Consider the following 20,233-nt stretch of genomic DNA (forward strand, 5'->3'; position numbering starts at 1 on the left):
TAGTTCACCTCCTGACTTTATTATTCCATACCTGACGTGTAGTCTTTGTAAAGAGATGGTGATTAAAGACCGACTAAAGTTAAAATTATTCCATCTAAGAAAATAATTAATATCTTCTTTTGTGTTTTATTTGACTCATTTGGTCAACACTGTAATAACCAAACAGAATTAAATGATATTTATTTTCCTGCAGTGATAGCTCCCCTATGCTGGTGTTCTCCAGAAACACTTAATTACTGTAAGGTACTGTAATTTCATTGGGGCAATATCTGAACTAACTACAATTACCGCCTTGCGGTTGAATGCCTCCTGCTCCGGAGCAGGTTATGTGTTCAGCATCAGTTACCATGGCGATGCATGTCATCTAAGACAGCAAAACATGTCAACTTGACCATTGTAAATTATGACATTTTGCATGATACACTAAGTGTGAAGAGAAGCCTTACCTTTACTGTTGATTCAAACCTTTTAGTAAACTTTTTTTTCTTTTTTTACATTACAAATTCTGTGACAACAATTTTTGAGGACATCCAGGAGAGACGTGAAAATCTACATTTCAAGCTGGCCCCAGCCAGAACCAGTGGTGGGGGCTACCGAAGAAATGTAAATTCAAGTACCTTCATCCCATACATAGTGTCACTCGTCTACCATCTATCATATATATACTATTCTATGCTATCATATCACATACCTGACATCCAGCATACATCAGAGGGCTTTTTTTGCAACCCTTCCATCTTTTACACCTGACGACACACATCTGCGCTGCTGTCTTGACCCCATGGTTACCGCAGGTGTAGTTAAAGTATGTAAAGTGTAGGTAGCACATTCAGTGGCAGGCTGCTGTCTCAGTCCTGCTCAACCAAGCCCCCAGGAAGAGCGCCAGTCGTTGATCCCAACTTTCGTAGTGGCCAAACGGCGGTACTGCAACTTCAGTGTCAGTCATGCGATGCATTGGGCCCAAAAATACTTTTTCCCATAGACTTACATTAGGAAAGAGACGTCTGTAACTACTACATTTTCAATATCAAATTGCTCAGTGGGGATTAAGAGTGGCACACTAAGTGTTTATGAAGCATCTGGTCTCTCTCTCCCCAAAAAGGAAACATCCAGGAGGAATCACTGCTACTTAAATCTAAAGCTATGTGGATCTGTATGACATTCTCCAGTCAACATCATCCAACAAGTTGACATGTGTATTATCTCTCTATAAATCTGCACAATAGATGTAGTATCATCATAGCTTCAATTTTCTTACAAAAACAGTTCGGAAATTCTTCAATGTAAGGTCAATTTTAAAAGACATGGAAAATTCAACTTTAAACTGCCTTAACTTGTATGAACTATTCGTTAACATCAGTTCATCTTTCAAATGTTATTTAACTATTCTATTCTGTGTATGATTTTTAGGCATAACCGAGAATGCCTTTGCACAACTCTGTGGTCACATCATGAGCATTTGGTCCGGTAGCTACTGGTATCATAGATATATATACGTAGATGCTGCATTGGCCTTTGGATCGTACGTCAATGTTGCCACCATATTTGTGCAGGCAGGACTGGCCTGTAAACACATACAGGTGAACGGGGGAGCTGCCGTTTTTCTGGATAAAAAGCACTATAACGTCTTAATTTCTCAACAGATTTCAATGAGTCGTTTTTATATTCAAGTGTTTATGATCTTAAGTTAGACTAAGTATAAACTTTTTTTATTCAAAGCTATCTTTAGTTACTTTAGGTGTGCTAACAGGTTATATTATGCTATATTATATAGGTGACGTCTCCACAAAGAAAAATAAGCCAAAGCCATATAACGTGGGTTTTTTACAATTTCTTGTGACAAATCAATTATATGACTATCTATAAACTATTTAGTCAAAGAAAATAGCAGCAACAACAATGGCAAATAAGAGCAGATCAGACTTCTTTCTACCTAATAATAAAAGAGGGGAAATTAGAAATGAATGCCTGTCTCTAATAAAAGCCTGCCTCCTTTCATTCATAAGATCAGGCTCGTACGGCTAATAAGAACACTGCGCAGCTCTCGGATGAATCGAGAGAGAAAACCTTTCACACAGCTAGTATGTATCAGGACTTACAAATGAAAAATAGCATACATTAAAATGATAACTCATTCAGGATTGCTAAGCAGCATCACAAATGTGGAGTAACAGCCTTGCCAGCGCCAACAAGACCTCCTATTATCCCTTCCTCATGTCTCTATTCAGAGATCTACTGCAAAAGACAGCAACAGATTTCTCAGCTTACAGCTCATTAATTCAGAGTGGTTACTCCAGAAATGGCAATTGTCCATGACAAGAGGAGAAAAAAAAAGCTTCCATTTTGTGCCTCAGCATGGAAAGAGCTTTACTTAAAGATTCCAGCAAAAATGCTACAGTACCTTATTTAAAATGCTCACTTTTTGTTAACTTGACTAGTTTACAAAGTGACTCATGTGTTGATACACTTCTAATATCCGTTATGAAGCTGTAGGTGGTGTTGTGTTTGACGGTATTAAAGTTGTTTTTTAATATTTTGTCCACATCATTTACATCAATGGAGAGCAACAACTTTTAATATAATTACAATCTATTACAACACCACCCTAAACTTTAAATGTCAAACATTACCATACATTTGAATCAACATCAAACCTGAATTACCAAGCGCCGGGCTGTGAGGCAAATTTTCGTAGTGGTCAAACGGCGGTACTGTAACTTCCGTGTCGGTCATGTGATGACATTGGACCAAAAAAATATTTTTCCCATAGACTTACATTGAGAAAGAGACGTCCGTAAATCGTCGGATAATTTTTTTTAGGACCGCGGCTGGACCGAGGGCTGGGAGGCGGAGTTAAAGGAAACACTACTGCGCCTGCTCTATGGGCCCTCTGGATGCGGAAGATCGCAGGATTGAAGTTGACCCACCCCCTGTATCTAGGCAACTGTGCATATGTTTTGTCATGTGACCACAAATTCAGGAAGTACCCATCATTTCTATCTTGCTGTGATGGAGAGAAGCACATGGGAGAAGTGGTAAGTACTTTTTTACACCAAAAACAGTTTTTTGCCTGACAAAGTAAATGTTCTGCATGTCAGGAATAATGACTGTTAGGTCAAAGCAAATTTATCCAGGTCTAAAAAAATATATTATACATGTTGGTGATTTACTAACGTATAAAACCATGTGGATCACTTCGCTAAAGATTATTCTGAATTGCTAAGATAGGCCATTTTTTTCCAAAATGGTAGCTATCGGTCAAAAAGGGGGCCAAAGGCTATGATGGGGTAAATTGAGCCACTGGCTCACAGATTCACGCCCCAACCACACTGGATATGTGGCTCCTTCTGAAATTCTACCCTTACCCAAAATTCAGCAGCCCAGGAAACAAACAAACCAAAAGCATGTGAAGACAAGAATCCTGACTTATACACCTGAAAAGCAGGCAATTGAAAGAGCTCCTGAAGAGAGGAAAAATAAACAGAAAGGGAAAAAGGAAAGTACCATCCAAGAACAAGGAAAGCTGAAGAGGAAGCAAACCAAGACGAAAATCACAGCGTACAGCAGCTCTGAGGAGAGTGATGTTCCCATCCCATTTGATGACACTTCTGAGCATGAGAGTTCTAATGATGAGAGAAGTGAATCACACATCTCAGATCTGTTAGTTGGTGAATTTGTCATAGTAAACTTCGCATCCAAAGGCAGGAGCTACCATTACCTTGGCTTGGTTGAGAGCCTGAAGGGCAACGAAGTGGGTGCAAGATGAATCCGTTGGAGCACTGGATGTGAGAAGCCCACCTTTGCATTCAAGGAAAAGGATGAGGCATCTTTTCCACTGAGCGATGTGCTGAAGAAGCTACCTCAACCTCAAAAGGCTGGAGGAACTGCAAGGAGGGAGCAACAGTTCATATTCCCCTGTAGGGATGTCACGAGAACCGATACTTCGGTACCAACACGGTACCAAAATTCAAAAAATGTGACGGTACTCGTTTTCTTCGGTACCAAAGGTACCGAATGATGCCTGTAATTGTCATTTGGTACTGAAGATGTGATTCTTCCGGATCTAGTGGGGGCAGTATACACTTACAAGTGTTCTCATCTGCCGTGAAATGAAGGAAGAAGAAGAATGCCGTAACAGCACGGAAAACAACAACAACACGAGACGTGAAAGAAGGCAGTTGGCTAGTTAGCCAAGCTACCTGCAATGAACGAGAGTGAAAACGCTGAGCAACCGACCGGCCAGTTGTTATTATTTTCCGACACACTTCCAACTCCGGGTAGTTTGTGAGCTGCGGCAGAGAATAAATCCGGCTCTGTTGAGTGCAAAAGAGGAACCGATTCCAGTCTCCCTTCTTCTACAAGTTAGCCACACGCAACGTTACAATAGATTCGCAAAAACCAGTATGCGGTGCAGTAACGGTGCCGTCGTACTTTTCTTTCCGAAGGAGGAAATACATCCAATTTAGCAAAGCACCTCAAAGACAGACATCCAGACAATATGGTTTGTTTTAAATACTTGAAGGCTACATGCCACTGTTCTGTTTTACAATGTTAATAGACGTTTCTTTTTATTTATTTCTTAAAGGCTACATGCCTCTGTTTTTGATAATGTTCAAATGTTTTAATAAAGGAGTGCGTGTTGAATTACATGGGATTGATTGTTTTTTTGTTTTATTTACCGTGGTACCGAATTGGTATCGAGAATCGTGGTATTGGTATCGACTACTAGATTTCTGGTACCGTGACATCCCTATTTCCCTGCAACCTTGACGACTGGAATATTGAATGACTGTTTTGATTGTTCAATGGTCTTGAAACTCACTGGTGGTTTGTTCTCACAAGTTCATAACTGTGAAACTGTTTGTTAACACACTTATGCTGAGGTTTAAACTTAAAAACTCAGATGTTCAGTTTACCCCACGATGGCTCAACTCGCCCCTTACCTGGAGCAAGTTGAGCCACAGGAGCACTTGTTTTTGGAAAGTAATTTTTTTCAGACAGCTTTGTTATAGAAGCATGCTGATCATTTCATTTGATAGGAGGGATCCTGAAATAAAGGTTCATGCTTTCATTTTACTTCTGTCTCATTTTTCCTAACCTCGAGGACAGCATAAGTAAAAATTGGCTCATCTTACCCCACTCTCCCCTACTCAGCGGTACGCAGTACCGGCACTTCTTCATTTTACTCCTTGGCGTACTGTGACTTTTTCATGCGTACTAGAGCTTCTCAAAAGCCGTCGGTACTCTCCTCTGCCCTCTCCATATCAGGTTCTCTGGGAGATTCATAACGGCGCAATGCCAGCGTGAGCCGTGCGAGCTGAAGCCTGGCTGTTCATTTCTCTGCGCTGGTCAACAAGCGATTCTGATCCTCTGCTGTTCACTATAGAGCTCTCTGTCTCTGTGTCTGTCTGTCTGTCTGTCTGTGTGTGTGTGTGTGTGTGTGTGTGTGTGTGTGTGCTCATCTCTCTCTCCGTTTAGACAAAACTGACAAATCTGTGGAATAAGTACGTAATTTAAAACCTACTATCAAACAATTTCATTTTTTCATAAGTTTACTTATTTCATTATTTAGGCATGGTAAAGTTGTCTTCTTTCTACCTATCAGTGTATCCTTTTATAGCATGTATAACCAGCAATGTCTATCATGTTTGTCGGTATATTTCTATGGAGCCAGGTTTAATTTAGGCAAAGATAGTCCAGGCTTGAGTCAGACAGTACAGTATGAATCTGATCTCCTTTTGGAATTATTATTATTTAAATGTCCGCCAAGAATGCCTTTGGGTTTAGTCCCGTAACACTTTGGCATGATTGACAGTCTGGATAAAGATGTGCTGTTTTTGTTTTTGAGCTGCGCGGTATTCAGTTTTCCCTAACCCCCGTTTCTTGGAGTTCCTCAGTTCCTTCACTACACGCAGCGGCTTGTTCCGCTTCGGCTCTGACAGCTTGCTGTGAGGCTGCAGCTTTCTTTTGTTTGGTGTTCTTTTGATACAGTTTAAATGTAGTTTTATTGTATTTCCCTTTGTTTCAGTAAACTTTTTGTTAATAAATATCACTTTTTTGCACTAGTCCTGCTTATCAACCTGGTTCTTCAGCATCCCATTCTAAAGTTTTCCAGTGCCAAACCCCCTCATCTGCCCTTTATATGGGGTGGCGGCACTACATATAAATTGTGACCAAATCCAAATGAAGTGTATAGATAGCAACACTAAACACTAAAGCTGACATTCTTTGATTTAGAGTGGAACAATTTGTAGATCTGAAAGGAAAGCCTGTATTTAATCCTTGGATTTTCTTGCCAGATTTCTAGTGTGTTTTTCCCTCCCACAAGCTTTTCAGCTTATGCCTACAAACATTTCACAGTTTGTTTTGTCAAGTTAATTATACAGCAAGCTTTTTGTAATATTAGTTTTTCTATATCTATTGCTTCTGTGGCTCAAAACTGGTTAGAAAAAGATGGGGTTTTTTTTACCATACAATGTGTTGATTTTTAGAGATTATCTTGTTGATTCATTATCTTCCTCATGGACCTGTTTCATAACCTGAATATTTTAGAGACGAATCAGAGATGTCTAGCTGTCATGTTTATGACAATTTTGATAATCTATGAACCAGGAAACATCCCAACCATAAGCTGGTCCCAGCTTCTCAAATGTGAGGATTTACTGCTTTGTTCTGCCTCATTTCATAGTCGACGTCATCATGACAGATGTCCCTACGGAATCTTCCCGCCAAGATTCAAAGTGACAGAAAACTCTGGCGGTGATCCAGAATTTCGTAGAACCGTAGTTACATACGTAACTTTCTGTACTGGATAACAAATACCAACATATTCACAAGGAAACCCACCTCACCGGGAATGGCCTGAGGATTCCTGAAAGACCACCAACGTTACCGTTTTGTAAAAGTCTACACTAAAATGCTCGAACAATGGACCACTCTTAAGATGTTTTTTGGGTGTGAAAAACACAGGCTCAGTCTGTACACGCACAGGGTGAAAAACAAAGATGTGGTTTCTGATTTAGCCGGCATTACTGTGCTCTAAGACAGCCCCCTTCAGCCAGCGTTGGCATGAAACAGACCAGATAAAAGGATAAAGGAGCACTGACAGTGAGCAGGATTCACCCCCCCACAGTCTCTCCAGTGATGGACTGAGCTCTGACTAAAGACTGGCTGTGAACCTATAGGCCATCCTCCAGCTGCCGACAACTAGAAACATTATTACCACATCAATCTGCCTTTACAGCCCAGGTCTCTGCCCTGTTATTATCACACTTGGCATATATTAATAATCCATCCAGCCGGCACATTTTCCATTGATGCAATACCTGGCACTTAAATAGTGGATCATCTTTGTATAGTAGCCAGTCTTATTGTTCCTCCTGCATGCTCAGACTGATTCTCTGCATTCAGATTGACTAAAAAACCTGAAAGAGCCTCGACACACGTCTGATTGAATTTTATTCTGCACATGAAAAAATTGGTTTAAAAACGTTAGCTTAGCTTTTGCTCCATCTTTTTGCATTGTTTTATTATATGGTTCATATTTCTTGCTTAAAGCTTCAAATCAACACCACAAGTCCACATGCAGAGATGCTGCGGCGGTGACAATAAAGACTTAAAGGTCCCATTTTGTGCTCATTTTCAGGTTCATACTTGTATTTTATGTTTCTACTGGAATATGTTTACATGCTGTAATGTTAAAAAAAAACTTAATGTTTCTCATATAGTCTGCCTGAATATACCTGTATTTACTCTCTACCTGAAACGCTCCGTTTTAGTGCATTTCAATGGAATTGCGTTACCAGGCAACAACTTGGATCCATGTTTATTTCCTGTCATCTGATGTCATTAACATACACTGCAGCAGGAAATAAACTGGGACACATTTAGAATGTTTACATTTAAAACTATGTAATGGTCTAAATATTGTATCACAAATTGACAAAAATCCTGACGGCTTGTTTCAAAAGCACAGTTTCTGAATACGGGCTGTGTGTATTTCTCTGTGGATTGAGTGTTTTGATACTTTCAATGTATTTATACAGAACTTGAACCTACTTTATGATATAAAACACATGAAAATCTCACTTTTTACAATATGGGACCTTTAATAAAGAGTTCCTAACTTTGATTATAGAGGAGACAGCGCATGAGTCATACTTTGTTGTTTAGCTATAGCCTATAGGGCTTCAATAGTGGACTTCAGTCAATAACACTTCAGGTAGCATAGTAAATCCATAGTAATTCATATTAAACTAAATATTTTTTACAGCAAGATTTGCTGTACACAAACAAAACTATGGCCAAGACAGTTGGTAGGCTACATCATGGGTTTATTGTGGCTCTCAAGCACACAATCTTATCTACGGTGTACTGTAGATGCGGCTAATTCTGGTCAGTGGTTATGTTTTTAAGTAAAAAAGGTATGATAATGTCAAATCCATACCTCTTAAGACCGACTGACCAGGTATCGTGTCCAAACAGGTCGTAAGCTATCCTGTGGCGTAGCTACTTACAAAAAGGTTGCAATGGAGAATGGTCTATTAATAGAAGATATGCATGCCATACCATTTTGAAAAGCTGAGGTCATAGGACAGACTAACAGCCCCTCGCACAAAACAAACAACTACTATGACCAAGATGTTCGTCTGAATTATGACATGAAATAAAATGACAATTCAATCTGATCATCGAGCTAATTTTGGAGTTATTAAATTAAAAAAAAAACACATGGTAAAACAGCTTTCTTGATCTGCCCCTCAACATTGAGATTTGAGTCAAAGGACACGCTCAAATTCCCAATGAGACATTAGGCCAGAGATTGGGCATAACGTCTCAGAAATAAACAAGTGGAAAGGAAAGGTGGACAGACACACACACACACACACACACACACACACACACACACACACACACACACACACACATACTGTATTCCAAAATTCAAAGTTCCATATGATATGTAGTTGAGTACTGACCTGGCAGGCGTTATAGAGGAGCTGGTGCTCAAACTTCTTGATGCCCAGGATTTGCTGGAACATCTCGTACAGCTGGTCCTTGCTGAGGATGAGCTCGGAGGCGGCGCTGGCCGTCATCCTCTGCTGGTGCTTCCTGGGGTCCTCCTCGCCTCGGTAGATGGTGTCGAATTTGGCGATCCAAGAGCTCAGCACCGTCTCTTTGCTCAAGCCGTCGATCTCTGGCAGGCTGCGCACTCGCTTCTCTATGTGCTTCTTAAAAACCTCCCGAGAGTCGCTGGCAGAGCAGCCGCCGCTCTGCACCATCCGCGACACGCGGTCGCTTTTCAGAAAGATCTGCAATCAATTTTGTGAATTGAAAAAAAAATTGTTTTATTTTATCCCCCAAATTTCTGATTCTACTGTATGTATAACAAACTCATCATCAGGAAGGCTGGCTCCAGTCTGGGGATGGATCTTGAGAGAAGGATGCTGCTAAAACTACAGCATAACTCTCACCGTTCATGCCTTTCTGGAAGAATAGTAACACCTTCAGCGACGGACTGATACTACCGAGGTACACCAGTGAATACCATCCTCACAGTGGCTATGAGCCTGCGCTACTCCTCTCTAACTGACAACAATTACTATCATGTAGGCTACCTCACTCTACTGCTATACCCGCTCTTTCTATCCTGCTTTCCTCCTACACACCTATACTCCTATACTGCTTTCAGTGCAATGCACCACTTTTGGTTTGGGTGTTTTGAAGTGGGGTTGTAGGAGGTACTTATCCATAGTCAGTCTATTACCTAAAGTAGATGGGTGGTTGGCACGTCCCCAGTTTGGAGAAACAGACAGGGGCACCAGCACTGGGGCAAAGTAATGTTGTGGACGGGGGGCATCATCTAAACATATTTTAACCACCTAAAGAAAAATGTATATCTGTTTAAAGGGACAGTTTGTAACTTCTTACACGTATAAATCATTGCGGGTCGGTGTCCCATGCGCACTCGCGTGTGGCTACGCTGTTCAGACAGCTGAAATATAGAGTGATATTGTGCTTTTAGCTGACGTGTGTCGCCTCACTGTTTTGACCGATGCTCGTTCATGTCTATGTAGAGCGAGCACAAGCGTGAGCAACAGGACGCTGACTTTCGTTGACTTAACGGCCACAGGTGTCGCTGTTAACAAGCAATTTCTGATTCTTACATAGAGTCCCTTTAAATGTAAGTTATATTTAGAGTATTTGTGCCACGTTATCTTGCCCTTTTCAACGGGGAACAGAACTGAAAATGAAACGTACCTATGCTCTCTTTAATGCCACTAGAGTCTGTAGACAAAAACAGTATAGATAAGTTTCACTTTCAGCTCAGTTCCCCGTTGGAAATTATTCTAAATATAGCACCTTTCTTTTAGTTGTATACAATAGGGTTTGCTTCTGCCCACGTCCACAGCAGTACATTGCTTTGCTCCCGTGCTGGTGCTCCTGTCTGTTTCTCTAATCTGAGAGCATGCCAAACGCTGCTTATTGACAGTAATACACTGACTACGGTTAAGTACCTCATATAATACCACTTCAAAACATCAAAGTTATCACTTTAACACATTTGATGCATTTTTTTCCCATTCACACTTTACTTGAAACATTTGTAATTTCTGAGGTCTGAAACTTTAGTAACACTGATGCACCTTGCAGCCGTTATCCATCGCTTGATATATAAGCCAGGACCCTGCACTACCATTTATGCATATCATCGTCGTATGTATCTCCCTTTATTGCTTTATTGTATGTATGGATCTTTTTCCACATATATTTTATTTTACATACAATATATCCGTGTATATGTAATATGTACAGTATATATTTATTGTACAATGTGTACTGAGCATCTTGGACTAAAAAATGTAATCTTCTTTTGAGTCAGTGAGTTGAAAAACATGTCAAAATGCTACCTCTCTGCACAGCAGAGGGCATATTTAGGGCCAAGGATGTAATGTTTTCACTGGCATTGGTTTGTTTGTCAGTCTGTTAGCAGGATTACTCCAAAAGTCTGAAATGGATTTGAGTGAAATGTTTTGGAGGGGTGGGGTGTGGCTCAATGAACAATCCATTACATTTTGGTGGCGATCCGGATCATGATCAGGATTCAGGAATTTTTTTAAGGATTCCAATCAGCCTGTGCATTAAGACCACAGGCGCAGTGTAACTGATGACGCATTAATGACGCATGACCCAGCCTCTTTCCTTCTGCTAGCAGAGAAAGAGAGAGCGGACAGCTGTAGATTCTGCGTTCTTTCACATTAAACTCTGTGAAATTACAGTTGAGTTCGAGTTTCGTTTCTGTCCAGTTTGAATGGAGTGTTTTATGATTGCTCCGCTACGTACAGCTGACAGATTGCATGTCATTGGAGATTTCTTCACAGTGGATTTCCCAGAGTCGCAGGGACACTGTTTCTGGAAAGACACACTGCTGTTGATGTTTGTTGTCATTATGATTTTTCAATGCTGTGAAAAGCGCAAATGAAATTCCATCCACCCCGATTGTATTGATTTTTTTTCATGTTGATTTTCTACCAATTAAAGGAAACAAAGAAGAATTTCAATCACAAACCAGATCTGTTTGCATCATGTGAAAGCTGAGTCATACTTGGAAAAACTGTAGCTCGTTACTGATGGGTGGTAAATTCCTGTCACCCCCTATCAACACTTCCAGGCCATTTTTTTTCCTCTATCTTTCTATTTCTGTCCGTCCCCCGTCCCCCCTGTCTCTGTCTACCTGCAGCAGGTTTACCCTGAAGCTAAAGCCGAGCTGAGAGCTTCTGGTTTTAATTGAATTGGATAACCTGTGTGCCACCAGCTTCATCTGTTAAATATCACACCTTTCTCATTTGGCTTGCTGGTGCTGCCCCATTAACTGATAAGGAAAGTGCCAGTCAATGTGACAGCGGCGCCAACCCAACAGATACACTCCCTTGTTTTGTTCTAGCACCCTACTGCACACGCAGATCTCTAAATGTCCTCCTTTGCAACGTGTGTTCCTGGATCAGCTTTCAGAAAACACATGCACAGTAGTGATTATACAATAATGTTTGCTGTAAGGCTTTTTTTCATTTTTAAACCTTATTAAACGCACACAAATATATAGTTAACCATCAAAGGAATCACGAAAACCCAAGAATAGGGGACATCAGATTACTGCATACCATGTATATTATTTTACGAGATATTTAAGCGGGGTATTAGGGATGCTAATTTTGAAAAATGTTCTTAACCGATAACCGACCCTCGTTAACCGATTATCACCCGTTAACCGACGAGATTTGGGCCTCGCATGCAGCGGTTTACCAGCTGCAGGTTATGAGCACAACAGATATTGGTTGACGGGAGTCCCCAGTTCACCGTCCGGGAGTGTTAGCTTAGCAGCTACGATGCTGCGTGTAGTGTCGCGGACATGCAGCCACTTTCCCAGTAAAAGTCTCCACCGCACATTTAGTTTAGTTTAGCAGGTTGTCAGCTGTGTGTCTGCCCGGCGTAACGACACTCTGTCTGCCCGGCATAACTTAAGCGATTATCCAACAAACAGTGTGTGTATTTGTGCTACGTTAGCAGCTCTAGCATTGCCGGAGGCTTCGTGCTCGCCGCCGCACACGTAGTCTGTGTAACTTTAGTGAGTTTTCAACAGACTGTGTGTGTGTTGGTGGTGAGTGTGAGGTTGTTGGTGGCGTTCTAGCTGTGAACGTAGGTCTAGCAGTGTGTGTACAACTTATTTGTCGGTGAATAAATGCAATAAAACTACAACTCCTCTTAAGGTGGGCTGTTAAGGTGGACCAGCTTTTCTCCTTAAAGTGACGAGCCGCTCCTCTGAGCCGCTCAGCTTTTTAATGAATTATCAATATTTCTTTAACCGTTTTAACCGATAGCGTTAATCGGTTAAAACGCTTAATGTCGGTTAACGGTTAATTATTAACATCCCTACAGGGTGTTGTATCAAAGTCATCATTTTAGTATTGTGACAACTCTTATGCTAAGGGGTCCTGACTAAGCGTCCGTATGTGACGAGTTGGGTGTGAGAACAAAAACCAAGAACTGAAGCTTCAGCTACTCACCGTGAGTTGCTCTGGAAACTGTATGTGAAATGTGAAGTTGTAAATGAACAGTACAATCCTGTTAAGACTGTTAAGACGTGAGCTGGAGAGAAGACGCTGGCTCTTCTTTTATCCCATTTTATTTCCCTCTTCTATTCTTGGTTTGGATCCAGCCCACTGAATCCTGGTCGTTTGGGAGCATATTATTAAGACTGCCCTGAGGAGCTCAGTGCATGCTCTGCATCATTTATCAGAGCCAAGACAAGTTATCTCCGCTGAGATTTGGATACTTTTCTCCCCCATTATAGTTTCCCTGCTTGGACGGATTCATTTTGAAACAAGGAGAGGCTTGCAAGGGGAACTTAACAGCTTGCAAAAGGTAGTGTAGACATCTGAAATGACATAAAGGTTGCAGGCATTTCCTATTTCTAAATAATGATGATAGAGTTAAGTATTTAACTGATTCTACAGGGACAGAGGTCACATACAGCCACAAAAGACCAGGTTAATGTCTTGCAAAACACAGCAGTATATAATGCATGTGAAAATATATGCATTCATACCAGGGTTAAAAAAGACTACATTAAATATCCATTTTGTGTGTGTGTATAGTGGTGACAGATAATACCGACTCACCTCGTAGTAGCTCTGGACAGCGTTGATAAAGGCCTCATCAGCCACGATCTGGGTTTCTCCACCGAGGAACGCCTGGAAACGCTCTTTGACTGTTTGCAGGTGCTGCTTACTGATCTGAAGGAGACAGTAGGAAACAGGAAGATATTATGAAAAACACAAGTAAAACTTAAAAAGCTTCAGGTTCATAATTGAAATAAAAACGAAACTATGCTATATTATCGTCAACAATTTACTAAAATGCTGTTGAATGGGAACCACGCCCCTTTCATAAATGTTATGGTCTAAGGCAGTCCAATAAATCTGAGTAAACGTGAACAACTTTTTCCCAAACAGGAACATTATTTTTTTCAGGTTACCTGTTTACTGGCAGGATATAGTGACTGTTTTATAAATATAACTTTTTTTAGTCATCTCCAATCTCACCTACTTCAGCTTTAAATATTGATCCTTGAAAGCCAGGAAAATTCCGATGTCTAATCACCTCGATAGACAAAGGGCCTACTTGCCCAACCAACAGGACATGAAACAGTTTGAGGCTCACAGCACATCTAAAGAACCTTTGATGGTGTGGATCCAAGCCCTCTAACTAATGGTAACTAAACAAGAGAGCAATGTGGAGGACTGTTTCGAAACCTGGAATGGGAAGATACACGTGAGAAGCATTTTTTTTTTTGCCGTCAACTGTACGAACGGCAGAAGTCTTGGTTGAAAAATGTTGTAAATATCTGAAAAGGGAAGCCTCCCCATCGGCTCAGAGATTGGAACTAGCTGTTAGCATTAACGATCTAGTCAGAGACCCCGATTTGAATCCTGCCCAGCTCACATTGTTACTGTGTGTTTATGGTAGTTTAAAAGAGAAATTTGCCACTTTTTATGTGGACGTCCAACCAGTGTTGATGGTAAAAGAAGTCGATTGAAGCAATAAATTCCTCAGTGCGTGCTATATTGACCGAGAAAGCTGCAGTTCTACAGCTGCAAAATCTGTTGTTCTTCCGTATACCGGTGACGTGACAGTGACGTACTCGGTATACGGAAGAACTACAGAGTGCTGCTTCAGCTTTGGTAGCTGCGGGGCACAATGCCACTCAAAAACGTCCTTGTTCTCTTCTCTCGTGTTACGTTTCCATCAACGAAAATGGCATCCCATGCAGTGCAGAGGATGTTATGGGCGAGGATTTTTTTACATTGGACATTTTACAGTGTTTTGGCTGACTCACATATTCCACTGGACAGAGGCTGCTGCTGCAGCGGGGAGGATATGGCCAGAAGGAACCCTCCAAAACCTGAGCTGCCGGGAGCAAACACCGACTGGTGGAGCCTTTGCCCAAATTGCCTTCCGATGCCAACAGAAACAGAATCATTCTGCTGTAATGAATGCCAGCGTGGGCAGTTTTTGTCGGATGCTGTCGCCGATGACAAACCAGAGAAGGCAAGCCACGTGCGCATTACTATGCACGAAAGTTTTCCTCGTCACTTGGACAGAGGTGAGCTGGAGACCTTCTCCAGGATCCCGAAAATAAACTGTTTTAAAATTCAACACAGTTCAAAATTCAGTTTGAGAAAAATAATGCACTGCGTGAAAAAAGTGTGATTGTCATCAGTAATCAGCACTGTAAATTGCTGTGCAAGTTCAGGTTAACGACAGCAGCACAGAAAACTCCCAGGAACTGCCATGAACTGACAATGAGTTTCAATTTCTGGCAGTTTTACAACCCTGGGAATCTTGTCAGTTGGCCCCCTCGGCCCGGAGTCCAGGGGAGGCTGTCACATGAATATGAAAATGTTGTGAGCTATACAAATGCAAATCAGGATAGTAGGGGGATTTTAACTGACCAATGGTCCAGAGGTTACACCGTTTTCTTAAAGGTAGGCTACTAACTCCAGACTTCAGCCTGGTGTCGATAGAGAAGGAAGAAGGTAAGATTATATTCAACTATGTTATTGTACAGACTACAAGTACTGAGACCAGGAAATGCAGTTTAGCATCTAACCAGATGTGCAAAAGAAGCAGTAAAGTGCAGTGTAATGTACATATAATATGTATAATATAGGCCTGTATAAGGATTGTGTCACCACGCAGTGGAGCAGTACTGATTGTCTGACTGTTTACAGCTGCTGGAAGCGAGGCAGAGTATTAGTAACAGCAGCAGATAACATCGGCTTCTGGAGGGGCGTCACAATTGATGTCTGGGTCGACGGCTACACATCACAGACGTCCGCATTGAACCACATTCGGACAAAATGCCACCAATCACATATGACTCAGAAGCAGCAAAAAGACATTTCAGGGCTCATGTGATGCCCCAGATCAGTCTGGAGGTGCATTATTGTTCCAGACGGTGGCTGGACACTTTGAAAGCTACAGTTGTTGTTTCACACAGTCGTGTTTGTACATTTGCTGTTTCTGCAGTATGAATAAAGCTTTTACTTTGAATCAACATGTTCCTCACAAATGTTGTTTTTTTTTTCACTTAACCCCAATACATGAATGTTCATGTAATGATTATAGTGTAGCCCTTATGATAACAACAACATGAATATATACAACATATTACATATATCACATGAATATATAGTCTTCAGTTACTGCAGTATTTTTTTTATATAGGCTTACAAATTATACGCATGACTTAAATGTATTATTATTACCTCCACCCAGGCCAAAGAGAGACAACGTAGTGTAACGTTATACAGACATAACAACTTCTTCCAAACACTACTAAATGTCTGGTATGGTGACATCCCTTTGCCACAGAGCTTATTTTCTGCAATAATCTAAAACCCAGTGGAAGAGTCCCTTTTGCTTTTTGTCGAGGGAACCCGTGTAATTCTAACTTCTGGGTTGTCCTTAAAAAATAAGTCATCCCTGCACGACTCTATACGGTAAGGGAACAAACGAGAGGAACAAAGGTAAAGCTTTAAATAAACAGGCTACATTTAATTAAACGTTATTAAGCTGATATTGAAGATTGAGCTTTAGAGGTCAACATTCTGCTGGTTGGCCGTCTATGTGTCTATATAGTCTTCATTGACCTACTGTTTCTCTACAGGTGATGATAGTCTGGAACCCACTGTGTGATGGTCCCCCCCCGCACCTCCCCCAGTAACAACCATAGACACAGTGAGATTCATACATGTGCATGCTGTCATGTTTAAGTATTATTGACATTATTATATCTAGTACTGAATCATCCTTCAACAAAGACAATAGCGCTACAATGAAATGACCAATAAGAGCCTCCCTCCCTGCTAGAAGACTCCACATCCATTGGCCAGTTTCCGTCCGTAGCCCTGGTAACCATTACCATGGCCACTGCATCAGGGGAGGCAGTATGAGATTACGCCTTCGATAATGGGGGTCAAAGTTCACTGTTCAGATTAACTACAGTAGAGCCAGCTGTGTGCTACTGTTTATCCATAACACATCAGTGCGTGAGTAAATACTATATGACTATAGGTCAGTGTGTTGTCTCACTTGGTGTAATTACTCTTTCCGATTTGTCTTTAACTGAACAAAGTCATATATCTTAAAACCTCTAGCATTCTGTGACATGACTTTAGTTGGTATAGACACCAACACACTGTTCCAGGGTACCAGGCTGGCATAGTTGGTGGTGAATAACATGTAATCATTGTTGAGGACACAGGTAGGAGCTGGTCTGGTTATTTGCAAATATTAAAGATAATTATTCATATCAATAAAATTAATATTAGTAAAATAAACACACATGGTCGGAACAGAACAATAGAAATGTGAGCGGGAACTTTTGAATTTCCCCTCTGCATGCGACACACGGCAGGCTGGGGAGTCTCGCATACGAGGCTCTAGGTCGGCTTGGAAAGGCTTAGGGCGAAAGTGCTTCCCGGGGCCGTGGAGAAAATGTCACCGGGGCGGACTGTCCTTAGTTTGCCCAAACCGCGTTGTGCCCCCAGGGCGGGGCTCGGCCAACGTAAAAGGCGCCAGGGGTCTGCGGCGATGTCTGCAACCGGCCCGACGCGTCTTGAAACACGGACCAAGGAGTCTTAACGCACGCACAAGTCAGAGGGTGCAAGCAAAACCCCGTGGCGCAAGCTGAGGTGGGCGCACCACCGGCCCTGATGATGGTGATGAGAAGATAACGTCACGCTGCCGTAAAGTGGTATCGAAGCTGTTTTGAGAGTACGAGTACATGAGCATAGTATCGGACCCGATACTGGTATCAGTATCGGTGCATCCATAATTGTGTTTGTTAGACCCATCCACTTCCGCCCTACCTGGTGAGTGTCTTTTTGCTCTTTAAACTGCGTCACCACACTCCTGGCGCACTTTCTATGTGCGTTTACTGTTGCCGCAGATGGGTTTACATATAGTTAATGGAACGCCGGCACTTCAGGGCGCCTTGTGCGGCGATAACACACTCCGACGGTTGTAACAAAGCCTCAGCATTTGACGCCCCGGGAATGAGAACGGGCTGACGATGATATATGTTTTATAGCTATAGGGTTTTATTCTCCAACATGTGCAGTATCTTCAGTTATAAACATGCTTTAAAGAACCGTTTTCCTCTTAAGGCTTCCACTCTTGGGCTCTATACTCTCTTTCCTGAAGATATCGTTCCACTCCAGTTGTGCATGTTAAGAGGCATCTGTTTTAATGTAACGCTCTGTTACCACTGCAACTCCAGGGAGGAGATGACAGAGATAGAAAAAAGGGGGGGTAGATATCAAGAATGGAGGAAGAAGACAGAAGCATTCCCTGGATAACAGAGGTGGATAACAGAGGTGGATAACAGGGGGAAGGAAGGGACGGAAGTAATAAAAGAGGAGTGAGCCATAGACTATTGAACAGAGGGAAAAATAGAAATATTTGTATGAAAGATGAGACAGTTTGAAAGATTAAGAGGGAAAGATGCATATTGTAGGTTTAGAGGGCCGAAGTGGCCCGTATAACTACTGTAGGACTGCAGCGCTTAACGTCACCAGCTTCACAGAGGCCAGTCGAGTGGTGAGCTATGAGAAAGTGGAGCGAGGCCAAAAGGTGTAGATCAGGGGTATTCAATTAAAATTCAAAGAGGTCCAGTAAGAGAAAAGCAAGGTACCAGAACATCACAATGTCAAACTGGCGATATGATTCAATGGTGTACATATTGAAGTAGCAGCTTAGATCGTTTATTTTCTGTGCCCTACAGTTCAGATTTGAGTGGTTATGTTTGCTCAGAAGATTAGTGCTTTGTCTCATAGCGGGATTCACGTCGCTGCTTTTAATAATCACCGTGGCCGCGGAACATGAGACATTCTGATTTTGAACTGCCCGTGAACATTCTTGATTAAAAGCGCTATTTTCGCTGTCCACTTAATTCTCTTTTTAGCGTACGTCATGTGAAATTACCTTTCTCTGACTCACTTATTCCTCTCGTCTCATCTCTCCCCTCTGTCTGTGTGTGTGTGTGTGTGTGTTTGTGTGTGTGTGTGTGTGTATGACTCGCAATGCTTATCAGAATGCACAGATGTGATTGACTGAGTAGTGAGATGATTTACAACACATGCAATTGGTCTGTGAGTATCTCAGGTTGCTAAACCAGTGCGTAAAGGCTAGAAAAGCTGCGCCGGTTTAAATAGAATCGCTGTGTCAAAATTGATTCATTCCAAAATAATGTATCAGTTATAGGTCCGGGTCTGGATAGCGTTTGCGTTTGAGTCCGGACCTGGACTGCGGAGCGAGAAAACAGTTCATGTGGTCATTGAATGTATCTTGTGTCAAAGCAGTGAAAAGCAATCCACAGTTTTTAGTCCTCATTAAAGGTCTTATTGATAACAGTATTATGCAGACGAATACAAAAAATAATACATCCACAGAGCTTTCAGAAAGGTGCCAAAATCAATTGTTTATCTCTGTGGAAGATATCTGACGTCTGGTTCCCACTTCTGACTGACTGTGTGACTGAGACAAGACTTCCTGCACTGACGCTGGCCTCTCCATCAGGCTGCAGAATATGTGAATATTCACTGTGGCAACAAGTCACTACTGACGTTAGCACATATTAGCTATCTTAGCTTAATCGTCCAAACAACAATAATCCATAAAATGACAATTCAGCATATTTAAACAAAACCAGCCACAACTACCAACAGCAGCCATAGTACTTACTTACATCCTTAACTAATGTGTTGTCTCCGGTTAGATTGTCAACATGAGTTAAATAACAGCTTCGATCCCCGAGGAGCTACGTTAGCATTAGTGATGGTTGCGTCCACTTACCTAAGTGTATACCCCAGTTCCCTAACTGTAGGCCTATACACCACTGAAGTATAGGCTACCTGTGTATTCCCTACACTACACCACTGCTTAGATGACAAGCTATTGGATATTAGCGTGTCAGATAGCTTGTTAGAGACTAGGGATGCCCCAATACCACTTTTTCAGACCGAGTACAAGCACAAGTACTTACATTTGGGTCCTCGCCGATACAGAGTACCAATACGAGTACTTCTCTGTGTCAAAAGACCCTTGTTAACAGCCAGCTGGAGGGTGTGAGCGACACACGGCAGCCAACCGGCTCTAGGTCGGCTTGGAA

The 20,233-nt window shown here is 41.7% G+C and overlaps 1 pseudogene; it reads right to left on the reverse strand.

Annotated features, from left to right (window-relative positions):
* The window catches only part of LOC119485602, a 209,871-nt pseudogene that overhangs the window by 167,324 nt on the left and 22,314 nt on the right, over positions 1–20,233 (reverse strand).

This window comes from Sebastes umbrosus, chromosome 1 (assembly GCF_015220745.1).
Source record: "Sebastes umbrosus isolate fSebUmb1 chromosome 1, fSebUmb1.pri, whole genome shotgun sequence".
Lineage (NCBI taxonomy): Eukaryota > Metazoa > Chordata > Actinopteri > Perciformes > Sebastidae > Sebastes > Sebastes umbrosus.